Consider the following 15,518-nt stretch of genomic DNA (forward strand, 5'->3'; position numbering starts at 1 on the left):
GTTTAAACTTACCCGCTTTACAGTAAGTTACTGCTGTAAGAAAGGGGGGTGTAGCTTCACTCCTCCGTGCCCCCCCCCACCTCCCTCCCCCCACCCCCCTCCGACGCTTGCTGCCCTTCACTGAAGGCCTCGGGAACCCGCTGCGCTGCATTTTTCTTTCCCCCCCACCCCCCCCCACCCCCCCCACCCCCCCCAGACCCGCGTCAGAAGGCTGAGCGAGACGTGTGCAGTTCCCGACTGGAGGCAAGTAAAAAAGAAGCGGAGTGGCAATCCAATTGCAATTGCCACTCCACCGAAGTTCTGGCCCCAAGGCTCATCGCAATGGCTTCCGTGCCCTTGAGATGACACCGAAATGTAGAAAAAAAAATATATATATATGTAATTGAGTGGGTGCAGCCACTCTAGGTAACCCTAATGCTACTACAAGTCACTGGTGTGGCCTCTAAACTCAGAACTGTCTGACGATAGCACCATCGGTGGAGAGATGTTCTGTGATTCAGCTACAGCGGATTCTGCAGTCACCTGCAGCTGAGATGAGTCAGTCTGTATTTCCAGATATAACATCTAAAAATAATCCCATGAAATCACTTCCTACCCTTCAGCTGAACCGTTGCTGACCAGCCAAGATTGAATCTTGGCCGGCTGGCTGGTTAACCATTACTCTTCCCCCACTTCCCCCCTCACATCTGACACACAAAAAAAAAAAATCTCAGAATCAAGTTCAGTGGAAAGTTTAGTGCAGCCGGATAAAAGTTTTATCTTCTGTGGTTTCACCATGCAAAGGCAACAGACCCCCATGGATGTCACACAGTGCTCGAGAGCTCAGTTTGTTCAGAAAAGTTTAAAAGGATTGTCAGATATTCGAGTCTACTTCATATAGTGTGAAGGAAAAGTTGTTATAATCATTGTTTTTCAGACTGGCCTACAGCAGGACCCTGTCCAAACGCCTAATATCTATAAAGCGAGAGGACTTATTACTCTTTTGTTATTTATGCTTTCATGGGATGTGGGTGTCGCTGGCATTTGTTGCCCATCCCTAATAGCCTTTGGACTGAGTGGCTTGCTAGGCCATTTCAGAGGGTAACCAGATTACTGTAGGTCTGGAGTCACATGTAGGCCTGTTCCACCGAGGACAGCAGATTTCCTTCCCTAAAGGGCATTAATAAACCAGATGGGTTTTACAACAATCGATGATGGTTTCATAGTCACTGAGACTCGCTTGAGACTCTCTCTCTCTCTCTCACACACTTTCATTTGCCCTGTGGATCGTGTCCTCATCCCATCCATGGCACCACTCACCACCTACACATGCCAGGCATCCTTCTCATCTGTCCTGACAGGCGTCCTGCTTTCGCTCTTTCCATCTGTACTCATGCAGGACAAGCTGGCACACAACAAAAGGGAGAGGTACCAGACTGGTGGAGGAATGTCTGACATCAAGGTCCTCACAGATTTTGAAAATATAGAGTCATCCAACTGGCCGGCGAGGATCTAGACCATTCCTGTGCTGATGGTGAGGTCGGCACTACTCAAGCAAGTGAGGATCCAGCAGTGCAACATCCATCAGGCAACCATGCTGAGAGTCAGTTCCTCTGTTCCACAGGCCCCTGCCATGCACTAATTGTCTCTCCTTGCTTTCATAGGCACCTCTGGGAGGTAGCCAAGGGGTCCATGACCCAGGTCCTCGACTCAAACCCCAAAGGCACGCTGGAAGAAGAATCTGATGGCACCCTAATTGAAGTCCCGTCACAGCTCACCACACCCTGCACCAACGGAGAGACACACACACACCTCAATGGAACTTAAGTTCTAGAGTAGCCTCGGGGTCACAATCTGGTGACCACATTGCACTGCCTGATCCACAGCAGGGACTTCCCAGGTTTCCGGCACTCGGAAGGCTGCTGGAGGCCAGAAATCTACTGAGTCTGAGTTAGATGATGATCCTCTTGATTAAGCTAAAGCATGTGTGGATAGTTATACTCTGGCGCTCATGAAAACTGAAACTGTATAAGCACTTTGGAACAAATCCATTCCACTTGACTTTACTGCACAAGTCACCTGTTATGTACAACTACCCCATTTATGCAATCTTAGTCACTTTGTAACACAGTGCATCATTGTTAAGGATGCAGATGGACTGGCCCTTTTCCATTGTTGCAACACAATGGTGACATTATAAGCGCGCGAGATTGCCAATCTAACCCCACTGGACTCTCCAGTATGAAGAGCGAAACTCTCGGCAGCAGGGCAAGTCAGTGCAAATTTGAATTCACAGAAGGTAGCATCATCCCCCCAAACTCCGATATGAGGCAGGAGAAGAGTTGAATGTGCAAAGAGTGCCCCACGTGGATAAACAGGAATGGGTCAGCAGAACATTAGGGACTCAAAACCAACTTAACAGAGTGAAGAAAAATCAACTCGTGATGGGCAGTCTCCGTGACTACTCAAAATACGAGTTTCAACCTGAGGAGTTCCATTCAAAAACCTGGTCTCAGTTACACTGAAAAGCAATACCAAGGCTTCTGAAGGATTTTGGCCAACGTTAAAGTTAATTGGGATGTCACAACATTAAGTGGTCAGCCACTCAGGAAGCATACAACTGGAAGGCCAGATCTGCCACCCCAGGGACCAATTGCTGGACCACAGTGCAGGTTGAGGTCTGCTACCAGATTAGTGGCACAGCCCAGTTTACACCAGTCAGTAGCTCCATCATATGGTACTGGGTGCTAAGACTTTGACAGATGGTGGGCGCGCGCCCTGCAGAGACTTGCGCTGCCTCCTTTACTTTTCAAAGTCAATATTCCAGGTTCAGGTGTCGCAGTTTGAAAATAGAATGCCCGCTGAATTTCAACTTTCCTTTCCACTGTGAAACTGAAGAAACAAAATAAAACACAAACAAAAAAATGTAGAAATAGCGATATGACATACCCTTCCATAATTAAACGTTGAATAAGGTCATGGGGTAGTTTTGAATGAATTCTAATATTTTCATCCTTGTTTACAAACCTTTCCATGACCTTACTGTTTGTGTACCCTTCTCCAGCCCTACAAGCCTTTGAGATCTTGGCACTCCTCTACCTCTGGTCTCCTGCACATACCCAATTATAATCAAGCCACGACAGACGCCCCTGTCTGCCTTGGGGCCCAAACTCTGGAATGCCCTCCCTAAAAGCCTCCATCGCACCACCGCCCCCACCGCCAACTACTTTTCTTTTAAGATACTCCTAAACACAGCACCGATCATGTTTGCAGTTATCTTGCCTGGCTTCTCCTTCTTATGGCTCAATGTCAAAATAATGTCAAAAATGTATTTCATTGATATTGCTCTTGTTAAACACAGAGACATTTTACACCATTAAATGAGTTAAAACAAGTACAATAAACGATTGCTGAGTCAAATCCCAAGGGAGCCACCTTCAAATTCGGGTTAGCAGAGCCTCATGGTAGCTGGGGAGGCCCAATTTGCCAAATGAATGCACCTTTATGTAACCCGAGTTGCCTGCAAATGCTTACTGTACTAACTTTTGTTTTTCGGATTCAATATGGAATAAAAGCACAGTAAAACATAGTGAAAAAAAATCTTTATTCCAATTGTTCATAGTTTGCATTGTATTGACCTCGGAAAGAGCTGGGGGATGACCTCGAGAAAAGCCAGGATTTAGCGTGGGGAAAATCCATAATCTTTCGCTGCTTCGCATGCTGTTTTCAGATGTGGGCGATACAGTCCGCCATGTCGCAAATGCAGTCAAACAGGTTTTTGGTGTTTCCGTGCTGCAGTACGAAATCCTGGGGCCTCTCTACAGCATTGGCCAGGGCAACATGTGGGTGAGCGAGTGGGCATTCATCGGAATCTTTAAGGCCATCGGCCAAAGAATGCACTGCATCTCCAAGAGCATCATTGGTCAATTCTGTTGTGATATGATGTGTATATACCTTTAAGGGAGCATATCTTAAAGCACCACCAACCACTACACACCTCAAGGCAGATGGTCAGTCAATCAACAAGTCGGAGATCAGAGATACTTAGCCTCCCAGTGAACATTATCTCTATGTAGCCTTATCTTCAAATACAGAACCCAAATTAGTGTTTCGCAAATTCTTGCATATGATTGGTATATTGACATCGAATCGTAAAGAATATAACATGGTGGCAGTGGTGGGATCATGGTTTTTGAAGATTTGACTGAGCAGAATGCAAGCTTCAATCCTTCAGATGCAGAAGGAAACAGCTGGTATGAAAATGCAACAACTGTCAAGCCTCATCATGTGTGTTAAGTGATTCTGGAGCTTTGTAGGAATTCTGTATGCACCATACCTCTGTTCTGGGATCATACCTCACTCCAACCAGCAGGCATTGGGACCCAGTAAGATTGTTCAAATTTGGGAGAGCTTAAATAATAAAAGTCTAATTGCTGCAAAGTTCGAGCAGGAATAGAAATTAAGCAGCAGACTGCAGGTGGTCTCATCTTAAGCAGAGCTCTCAGACAGGAGAATTCATTACTGCTGAAGTTAACCACTACAACATGAGCTAAAAAGGAAAAAAGTCCATCAACTAACAACGCCTAACAGCTAATAGGTTATAAAAAAGCTTTTTTTTTTCACTGTTTCACTTACTCTTTGAAGCAGGCAGCTCAATTTTGCGCCAAAATTACTGTCCTGTGGATGGAGCTTAGAGTTAAACCAGGTCAGAAGAAACAGAGCTCAATTGCACCACCATTTCGGTCAAGCACTAACCTATGACCAGCTAAGGCAGTGGCCACGAGAAGGTACTGCAACTCAAGAGCTATATTAACTCGAAGAGAACTGGAAGAAATTTGCATAGCTGCCAAAAGCTCCAGAAAGAGAAGCCTATTGCTTTTGCCTCCAAGAGTTTATCCACTTCCTAAGCTAATTATTCCAATATAGAATGCAAAACCTTGGCACTGAGATTTGACATCCTGTGCTTCCACACTTATATGGAAAGTTGTTCATCATGGAAAATGATCATAAGCCATTTGAACTGATCTGGCAAAAACCCCTAACTTGTGCACCACCAAGATTACAGTACCTACTGGTCAAAATACAAGGCCACAATCGTGGCGTATGCTACAAGCAGGGTAATTCCATGGTCACATCTGATGCTCTAAACTGTCTAACTAACCCATCAGGAGTGCAGATCTAGGGTGAGGTCTGCAAAATAGATGATGTGGACATTGTGCAGAATGTCTCCTATTCATTGATCTTATGCTTTTTGTGCCGAGTGTTGCAGTAGGAATCATCCAATGATCCTGTAGCACAGCAACTATGGAGGGCAGTGACTGGAGGATGGCTAGAGTCCTTCCAGGACGTTCCAGAGGCTGTAAGGCCATTTTGAGATGAGCTCGGAATATCTCAATGGGCCACCTTTAAGGGAAAGCAAATCAACATCCCATGGTCTATGCGACCTCATCTCCTCCAACAGTTGCACCAGGCACACATGGGAATTGGTTAAACCAGAAGAATGCCCAGAGACATAATAAATTGAGCAGGAATCTACCAAGACATCAAAAAGACCGTGAGGGAATGCGAGGCATGTCAAACCTTCATGCCTAGCAACCGGAAAGAGCCACTATTGCCTCACGAGGTACCCACACACCCATGGACCAAACTCTCAACTGATCTCTTCAGTGCCTGTGGAGATGATTTCTTGATTGTAACAGATTACCTCTTCAAATTTATATTAACTATTAATTACATGGCAAATCTACTGCAACCGTCACAGACACAAATGTTTGATCTTCAGTCTGTTCGGGGCACCACAGGAGGAAGTTGTTTCTGGCAATGGGCCCCAATACACTGGGCAACCCTATGACCCTTTAAAAGGCATGTGTGAGAACTGGGGAGTCAACCATACCACTTCATTACCGCATTATCCCAATCCAGTGGAACGGCAGGAGATAGGGCTTGAACTGTTAAATCTGTAATCATTTAGTGTCACCAAACAAAACACGAGCTACACATGGCTATGTTGCATCTTAAAGTGAGACCACTCAGTGCAACCGTTTCCTCACCTGCGAAAATGCTAAAGGACAGACAAATGCAGGCAAACCTCCCCGGTCAGTCAAAACTCGTCGATACTTCAGGAGTATGTGGTGCCTTGATTAAAACACAGGGGAAGATGAAAGATGCCCATGACTGGCGTGCATGTAACGAATTAGCCAACCTGAACTTCAGGCAGAAAGTTTGAGCGCAATACCCAACTGATGGCACCTGTGATCCTGCATATGCCCAGAACCATGATTGTGTCAAGTACGAACACCAAATGGCATGTCATTGTGCAAAGAAACAGATGCCAAATCAGAACAACACTACCACAACCAGAAATACCGAATAGAACACAGTCCAAAGCGCAACACAAACAAAGTACCTCTAATCAGCATTCTGAAACCGTACAGCCACCTCCAAAGATCACCATAACCAAGGCTGGAAGGATGAGCAAACTGTCAATACATTTCAGAGACTTGTACATTTATTGGTGTGTGAAAACACATTCAAACACAATGTTATTTTCCTTTGCTGTCATGTAAACAGTTTGATTTTTTAAGGGTAATTTTTTTTAAGAAAAAAAAGGGGGATGTTGTATTATGAGATGCATAAACATTTAAGTGGGGAGTATCTTAAATTACTGTTAGTCACTATACACCTGGAGACAGGATGTAATGTATTAGACCCATGGAGTTATAGGCAGTGGACAGGCAGCAGGGTAGAGATAGATTTACTAGGAGACTAAATCTATCTGATATGTATATAGTCTTTTCTTCAAATAAAGAACCCACATTATTATTTCACCAAATGTACGATTAGTACGTTTACGTCGAAAAGAGAAGAACGTAACAAATTCCATTGTACAGCATCATCCACCTACGCGTAAGTTCCCATGGTTGCCTCTGCCAGAATCTACGTACCTGCCTCCTGCAGGCAAGAGAAGAGTGCCTCGGCATCAGGTTGGCTGGCATCACCCTGCTCCTCCTCATTGAGCAGCCATGACCCAGTGTGGTTGGAGTTTGTGATTGTGGCTTCCTTCACTATCTCCCATGCATTTTTCAGTATCAACACGGCCTCTAGTACAGTGGAATGTCGCCCCGCTTCCTGCCGATGGCCTCGATAAGCGGAGAGATCAGCTGCCATCAGTAGTAGGTTTTCAAGTTCCTAAATCGCCCCCCAACCCATTTGATGTTGGGAAGCAAGTACATGAGCTTGAAGTTCTTCAGGCCAGCGATGTCAAGTTGCATGGGACAATTGTCTATGATGATGGCAATCCCTCATTGGTATGTTTCGTCCACTTTCCTGACTCATGCCTCAAAAATGCTGGAGGTCATCCAGGTGGTTTTATTTGCCTCGGACTGTGCGGGTAGTGTCTTGGTTTTCGCAAAGCACCATGGTTTCTCGGACTTCTCTATCAGGAGAAGTAACAGCTTTTCAGTGCCATCCATGTTGGCTTAGACCATGGCAGTGACACAATCCTTGCTCCGTTTTCCGCAATTACACGTGACCCCCTTAAACATCAAAGAGCAGTCTGGCAAAAGACGGTAAAGCAGTCCAGTTTCTTCTGCATTAAAAATGCCTCTTGATGCATACTTGTTAAGATGTGGATGAGGCGATTGGAGCCAATCATCTGTCATCGTTGTCAGAAAGGCAGCGCTCTCACCACTTACTGAGCGGCAGATGGTGTCATGCCTTCTCTTGAACCAGTCCAGCCACCTGTCGCTGCAGGTGAACCCCATCTGCCCCAGCTTCTTCATCATAGCGACTCCCCTTTAGTGCAGGATGGTACCGGAGACTGGGACATTCTCCGCTTGGGCTGCCTTGAACCACGTTAGGGCTAGAGCTTCTTCTATGTCAGGAGATGCAGCCGTTCTCAGCTTCTTCCCTGCTGGAGAGAACGCATGCTTGTTGAACTGTCCCAAGATGTTCCCTTTGGCTTTCAGAATGGTGGGCAAGCTTGATGGGTGGGATCTCCCACTCGTTCGGAGGCCCACTTTCTGCTTCATGCCTCGGTTTTCCACTCGCTCTATCAACTTCACCTTGTCTCCCATCCACAATACTTAACTTTCTCACAGGTTTCGCATGCTTTGCAAGTCACTTCACGGGACAAGTTTGTGCTTCCGTCCAACCACTCCGCCCTCATTGGTTAGCGTGGTCATGACTTCGGCATTATTCCTCTTGCCGGCTCAAGACAGAAGTTCAGCTAACTGGATCGATTAGTGCGCAATTTCGGCTGATCGTGAGCATTGTCCTACAGCTTTTACAATTCTGTCGGCAGGAATGGTTGACAACTTCAACACCAGAATTTTATATCACCCGAGCTTGACTCTTCGAGCTTCCACTGTAGTTGCTCAATCCCATTTATCCAAATTCAAAATGGCTACTGTGGTTTCACCTTAAAACTTTCTTCTTTACTCTTCCAAAAGGCAATAACTCTCAGTGACACAGTCTGATTCCATTAATGCCTGTTAACTTCCAATGCTGTGCCTGATTGGTCATTTGTGACCTGTGACCTTAGGTAATGAATGCCAGTCGGGTACTCCGCCAAACCCAGTCTATTCTTCAAACAAAATTCACACACATGTTCCCTATACTGTAGAGATGGTGATTAAAAGAGGGGAAATGTTGGCTAATTTTGTACGTCCTCCAACCCAGAGGGCGGTCAATGCAGTCATGCTTCTATCAGACCCCTATAGGCCTGGCATATAACTTGGCATGGATCAAGGATCAAATCTTCCAGGTCATAAAGCTCTCACCGGACAGGCATAGTGCATTCATCCACTCAGTCAACAGGGAAGCTCAATGGCTTTATAAATAGGTGCATCATTTAGGGCACAGCACCTACCTTTCATGCACTCTGCAGGTTGGATATGATGCAACAGTCATTGTCCTTACAATTGTCCTAATAGTTAGACTTCATAAAAATTTACTCTTGCAACACTGTAAACAATAATATACCTGGTATACACACAGGCAGATCAATATCAGAAGATCAGTGATTTATTAACACTATTACTGAAAAGAACAACAGCCCCATTATTCTACAAGCTGGCAATGTCAACAACAGCTACCCAAATGCCTTTGCGATTGGGAGAAACAGTGACCACTCGGAATGGCAGCTTCACTTCATGTCCCTGGCTCAAGCTGCCCATTGTGACAAACACAAACAGCAGATATTGGCTGCTCATAGGGTAGGTCCACAATCCTGTGAGGTGCATTGCTGTACTGTATGAGTTTTCCTCTGTCACTTGGGGAAGGTCCATAGCCAGACTGGCAAATTTGCCAACAAGACTTCAACTGTGCCCAGGCAGAGCAAACAAATCAAAATCACACCTTGGAAATTGATCAGTAATATTAAAGAAAGAGATTGCTTTCATATCATAGGCACAGGAGGAGGCCATTCAGCCCCTCAAGCCTGTTCTACCATTCAATTAGATCATGGGTCTTAACTTCATTATTCCTTACTCAGATGCCACATTTCACAACCTCAGGATGTCTTAAAGCACCTCCGTAGCAATTCTAGTTTGGATAAACATAGGACTTAAGAATAATCCTGTGTTGCAAGATCACATGATCTGTGTAAACCAATCAGTTTGCAGCATGGGGAACCTCTAGGAGGGAGTCCTTCTTTAGTTGTAGCGTTAGATGCATACATGTAGCTTCTGCTGCTGACTTGTAAATAAATTTTGTTTCCACCAAGAAAAGTTGCCTGGAACAATCAATTCTATAACAAACTGGCAACGAGGATCAAACAGATCTAGTACTGTCCCTCGCCCAGCGATTGTGAGTATCTAAGACAATTAAAAAGAAAGGGAGATATACTCATCTGAGATGCCAAGTTTGGCAGAATCAATCCCTTTGAGCCAGCCACGGACGACTGGTCTCGATATATAGAACATCTTGGGTTCTACTTTCAATACTAAAAGATCATGGGGGAGAAAAAGAGGAGAGTGATTCTCCTAAGTATTTGTGGGATTAAGACCTACGGTTTAATTCGAAGCTTGACATGTCCCAGTGCCCCTGATTTGAAGACCTTCGGTGAATTAGTAGACTTTGTAAAGACACATTTTCAACCCAAGCTTAGATTAGAGCCCCGGGAGACATCATTGCTTAATATGTGGTGAAATTAAAACAACTAACGGAATATTGTTATTTCAGTGAAACCCTGAATGATATACTCAGGGATCATTTGGTCTGTGGTGTGCAAGATGATACTATTCAGTGAAGATTGTTGGCCGAAGTGGATCTTGATTTTAAGAAAGCGTTAGAAATAGCGCTTATGGTGGAAAGCATTGTCAGGGATTCACGGTGCACAAAATGGTACCACTTTCCTAGTTGGGCAGGAACGGTCAGCTGAAAGTGGTGTGAAAAACCAGGACTCTGACGCGAAGCGTGAAACCGCCCCCATTAACCAAAAATTTAGAGGAAACAGCTCAGCCGCAAATTTGAAAATGAATTTTTATCGACGCAGAAACAATCATACTCCTAACGATTGCTGATTTAAAGAGATGGAGCGCTAATTTTGTCACAAAAGAGGGCACATATTGAAACATTGCAAAGCAAGATTAAAACAGGCTTCCAGGTAACAAATGAAGTCAAATGAAGTATATAATGGTGAAGAAACAGAAACAACCCATTCTGACATTTATTCCTTATTCAACATGAAAGTTGGGAAGACAGAGCCAATCACTCTCACTTTACAGAGGAATGGGAAACCCTCAAAACTGGAAGTAAACACTGGTGCTTCTTCCACTGTAGTAGGAGAACAAACTTTCAGATGTTTAAATAAATGTGCTCAACAATTAAATTTGGAATACACTTCTGCCAAGTTGAAAATGTACACAGGCGAAGAAATCCAAGTAAAGGGTATTACCAGTGTACCTGTTTATTATAGACACCAAATCGCCTAACTACCAGTGATGGTGATAGAAGGTGAAGGAGCAAGCTTTCTAGATTATGATTGATTGCAAGAGATTAAATTAAACTGGTTTGAAATTTTCCAGCTGCGAGCAGAAGGGCTGCCAGAGCTGCAAAAAAGATATGACACCATCTTCATGATGAACTGGGAAAAATCCCAGGCCTACAGGCCAAGATTTATGCAGACTCAGAAGCAACTCCTCGCTTCTTGAAAGCAAGGCCAGTGCCATACGCCCTGGGAGAGAAGGTTGACGCTGAGCTGAACCAGCTAGAGAGGCTGGGTGTCATGAAAGTGGTTCAGTTCTCAGAGTGGGCAGCACCTATAGCGCCAAACCATCTGGATCTGTAGGGACTATAAATTAAATGGTCAACAGAGCAGCCAAACTGGACAGGTACCCTATTCCCAAGACTGAAGACCTCTATGTCAAACTAGCAGGAGGGACAATGTATACAAAGCTTGATGCGAGTCATGCATATCAGCAACTTGAATTGGACGATGCCTCCACAGAATTTGTGACCATAAACACCCACAAAGGGTTATATCAATACACACACCTGCCCTTCAGTGTTTCTTTGGCTGTGCCATTTTCCAGAGGGTGATGGAGAGCTTGCTACAAGGGCTACCTTAGCTTGTGGTCTACCTGGACGATGTACTAATAACTGTATTCACAGAAATGGAACACTTGGCTAATCTGGAGGAAGTCCTGAAACAATTTTTAGAAGCAGGAGTGCACCTAAAAAGGAAAAATATACTTTTCAGGCAAATGGAGTGATTTATTTGGGCCACCAGGTAGATGCCCAAGGATTACACCCTGTTGGTGAGAAGGTTAAAGCAATCAGAGGGGCACCTGCACCTAAGGACGTCTCTGAACTTAAATCATTTTTAGGGATGGTAAATTATTATGGCCAGTTTCTACCAAATTTATCAACAGTTCTAGCCCCTCTACACTCACTGCTAAAGATAAACCAATGGAAGTCACCCCATGAAGAAGCCTTCATGAAAGTTAAACAGTTCTTGCACTCTTCAAATTTGTTAGTGCACCACGACCCGATACAGGAATTGGTGCTAATCTGCGATGCGTCCCCCAATGGAGCGGGAGCGGTACTATCGCACAAGATGGACAACGGTACAGGGAGGCCGATAGGCTATGTATCCAGGACACTTACCACAGCCGAAAAAGGATATTCTCAGATAGAAAAGGAAGGTCCGTCGATTATTTTTGTCGTAAAAAAATGCCACCAACACGTGCATGGGCGACACTTCATGATAGTATCAGACCCCAAACCACTTTTGGGTTTGTTTAGAGGGGAAAAGCTAAATTCATGCTTCTGCACGAATTCAAAGGTGGGCCCTAATATTAGCGGCATATGAATACACTTTGGTGCATAGACCGGGGATTTATATAGCCAATGCTGATGTCCTAAGTCACCTTCCTTTGCAAGAGAACAATGAACATGCCCCAATTCCCCTTGAGCTCGTATTAGTGATGAGTTTCCTAGATTCCTCACCAGTCTGTGCCAGGCAGATAAGAAACTGGATGAATCGTGATCCAGTCCTGTCTTGAGTGAGAGACCAAGTGTTACATGGATGGTCCCAGGAACCAATCCCTGATGAATTGGAGCCACTTTTCAACCGAAGACATGAAATGAGCATGAAATCAAGATGGTATTCTATTATGGGGTGCTCAAGTAGTAGTTCCTTCACAAGGAAGGGAACCACTCTTAGTAGAGTTACACAGTGCCCATCCGGGAAGCTCATGAATGAAGACGATAGCGCAAAGTTATCTTTGGTGGCCGGGAATGGATGGTGATATTGAGAAGGTGGTTAAATACTGTGTGCAATGCCAACAGCAACAGAAGTTGCCGGTGGTAGCGCCTTTACACCCATGGGAGTGGCCTGGTAGACCCTGGGTGAGATTGGCACATAGATTACGTTGGTCCTTTTCTTGGAGCCACATTTCTACTGATTATAGATGCTCATTCCAAGTGGTTAGACATTTATGAGGTAAAGTCACCAACGTCAGGCACTACTATAGAAAAATTATTCCAATGCTTTTCTATCCATGAATTGCCAGAAGTAATCATCTCTGATAATAATACTGCACTTACTAACACTGAATTTCAAAGATTTGTCAGCCTAAATGGTATCAACCATGTGAAGATTGGACCGTACCATCCGCCATCTAACGGACTGGCAGAAAGAGCAGGACAAACTTTTAAGGTGGGACTGAAAAAGTTAACAGGTGAATCGTTGGAAACTAAATTTGCTCATTTCCTATTTCACTACAGAACAACCCCCCCTCCCCCCCCCTCCCCTCCCCCACATTACGACAGGTTCAACACCTGCAGAATTTCTCATGAGGCACCATCTTCAAACAAGACTAAGCCTGATACTCCCTGATTTGGAGGGGAATGTCAAAGAAAAGTCAAGGGAACCAAAAAGCGACTCAGGATTTGTATAGTCGTGAGTGACAATTTCCTGTCGGAGAAGCAGTTTATGTAAGGAATTCCGGTGGAGGACCCAAGTGGTTACCTGGTAAAGTAAGCCCTGTGACCGGACCATTGTTGTACCACTTGGAAGTGGAGGGCCGGATCACCCATAAGCACGTGGATCATTTAAGAAGGAGAGAGATACCCCAACAAAATGATGTTCCACCTGTAACCATTGCTGAACCTGTGGTTCCTGTTGAAGTTGCTCAACCAAGGATAGACTGCCCGATGTCTCTGTTGGAGTGGACGACACTGAACTGCCTGTGCCTAATGAGGTACCTGATGTTAATGCGGTTCCAGAGAATGTGGTTCCTGCTAAAGATTCGGAATTCATGGAGCTACGATGTTCTAAGGATCAGGAAACCACCTGAAGAACTTAACTTATAATTTTGTGACTAGTGTAAATATTGTAATGTCATGAGATAAATATCCTGGGTAAATACAAAATGTTCAGAAAAGTTAAAGGGGGAGGAATGTGGTCATTATAGTTTTGATAAATGTAGCTTGGAGAATAATCCTGTGTTGTAAGATCACATGATCTGTGTAAACCAATGAGTTAGCAGTACAGGGAATCTCTAGGAGAGAGTTCATCCTGAGTTATAGAGTTTGATGCACACCTGTAGCTGCTGCTGCTGTCTCATAAATAAAGTTCAACGTTCCCACCAAGAAAAGTTGCCTGGAAAATCAACTCTAGAACGACCTCACAACCAATAGATATATTTGGCAGGACCCAGAAAAGGAGCACATGGGACATCTCCATTTTTTTAATTAATTCATGGGATGTGGGTGTCACTGGCTGGGCCAGCATTTATTGCCCACCCCTAATTGCCCTAGAGAAGGTGGTGGTGGGTGAGCTGCCTTCTTGAACCATTGCAGTCCAAGTGTTGCAGGGACACTCCATTGCACAAAAGCCTCTATCCCACAATCAATCTGTGCTCAGCAAATCTCCCAGAAGCAACACTGGGGACAGGGTACTAATGACCTTAGATTAGTTATTACTCTGGGTATACAAACCCTGGGTACACAATGCAAATACATACATGTTGGGTCAGGACAAGCTCATGCTCAGCTGCTGTGCCTTGTTCCTGCAACCCTCAGTCAAATAGACTATTGGCACCCGTTGTTTTGACTGGAACACAAGTAATGTCTAATTAGAGGATCTAATCTTACGCCTGTAAGGATTAATTACTTCAGAACAGGGAGTTTAAAAAGTGACAGAGGATTTCTTTTTTTTTTGTTGCTACCGTTCAATACTTAAGGGGAAAAGAGGTAATATGGCTTTAAGAGTTTATAACTGTACATAGTTATGTAAGGATTTAAAAAAACTCAAATAACAGATTCTGCCCGAATAATTGCGCTTCCCGCTAGTTCTCCTCTTCCAACTTTTCTTCAGGGCTTACAGCTCCTTTCCGTTGAGACAAAAGGCAGATAGATCCTCACTCACTCACTCACCCTGCCAGCCGAGGCGAAAAGACAAGCCCGGTCCCAAGCTTTCCCTCGAAGTTGCTGGGGGCGGGTGGGATTCTGCGGAGAGCCTTAAGCAGAACTTAGAAGAGTCGGCTGCATTCACGCGTTGGTGTGGAGGTGGGGTGTGTGCACACACTCAGGAGAAGCGAGTGCAAGACCCAGGACTTGGTGCAAGCAACGTGAGTCAAGTCAGCAGCCCAGGAAGTCGGATAGACCCCTCTTTGTCCGACTGATGTCACCGCACTTGGACTAAAAATTGCCCCTCGCTGTTCATTGGCTGTTGCAGAGGAACAGTCTGAAGGAGTTCCCTGAAAGTGGGTGGGTTGCTCAGCATCACACGCTCCCTCTTTCTTTCCTCTCAAAAGTTAGGGCTAACCCCGCCTCTGCTGTGAAGCAACACACCCTTGTCTGTGCCCTCTTTGTGTAATCAAATACCTTTTGGCATAAAGATTACTTGTGTTTCTGGCGGGCGGCTCACAGGAAAAGGGGGAGCTTAACTTTCACAAGGAGCCGCTTGTGGGATTTCACTTGTAAGTTTCATCTTTCATGCTAGTTTGCTGGGCAGTCATCCCATTCGCCTCTCTCGCACAGGGTATAACTTCACAGCAACCGCCTTTAAAACAAAAAAATACTGCTGCCTG

General features: G+C 44.8%; 1 protein-coding gene across 4 annotated transcripts in view; it reads right to left on the minus strand.

The window, feature by feature from the left end:
* Positions 1-15,256, minus strand: part of LOC144670078 (CD276 antigen-like) — a 347,132-nt gene extending 331,876 nt beyond the window's left edge. For all 4 annotated transcript variants that reach the window (XM_078532477.1, XM_078532476.1, XM_078532475.1 and 1 more), the window contains exon 1: positions 14,863-15,256. The gene's annotated coding sequence lies outside the window, so the exon portion shown is untranslated. The remainder of the gene's footprint in view (positions 1-14,862) is intronic.
* Between the last annotated feature and the right edge of the window lie 262 nt (positions 15,257-15,518).

This window comes from Cetorhinus maximus, chromosome 30 (genome assembly GCF_964194155.1).
Source record: "Cetorhinus maximus chromosome 30, sCetMax3.hap1.1, whole genome shotgun sequence".
NCBI lineage: Eukaryota > Metazoa > Chordata > Chondrichthyes > Lamniformes > Cetorhinidae > Cetorhinus > Cetorhinus maximus.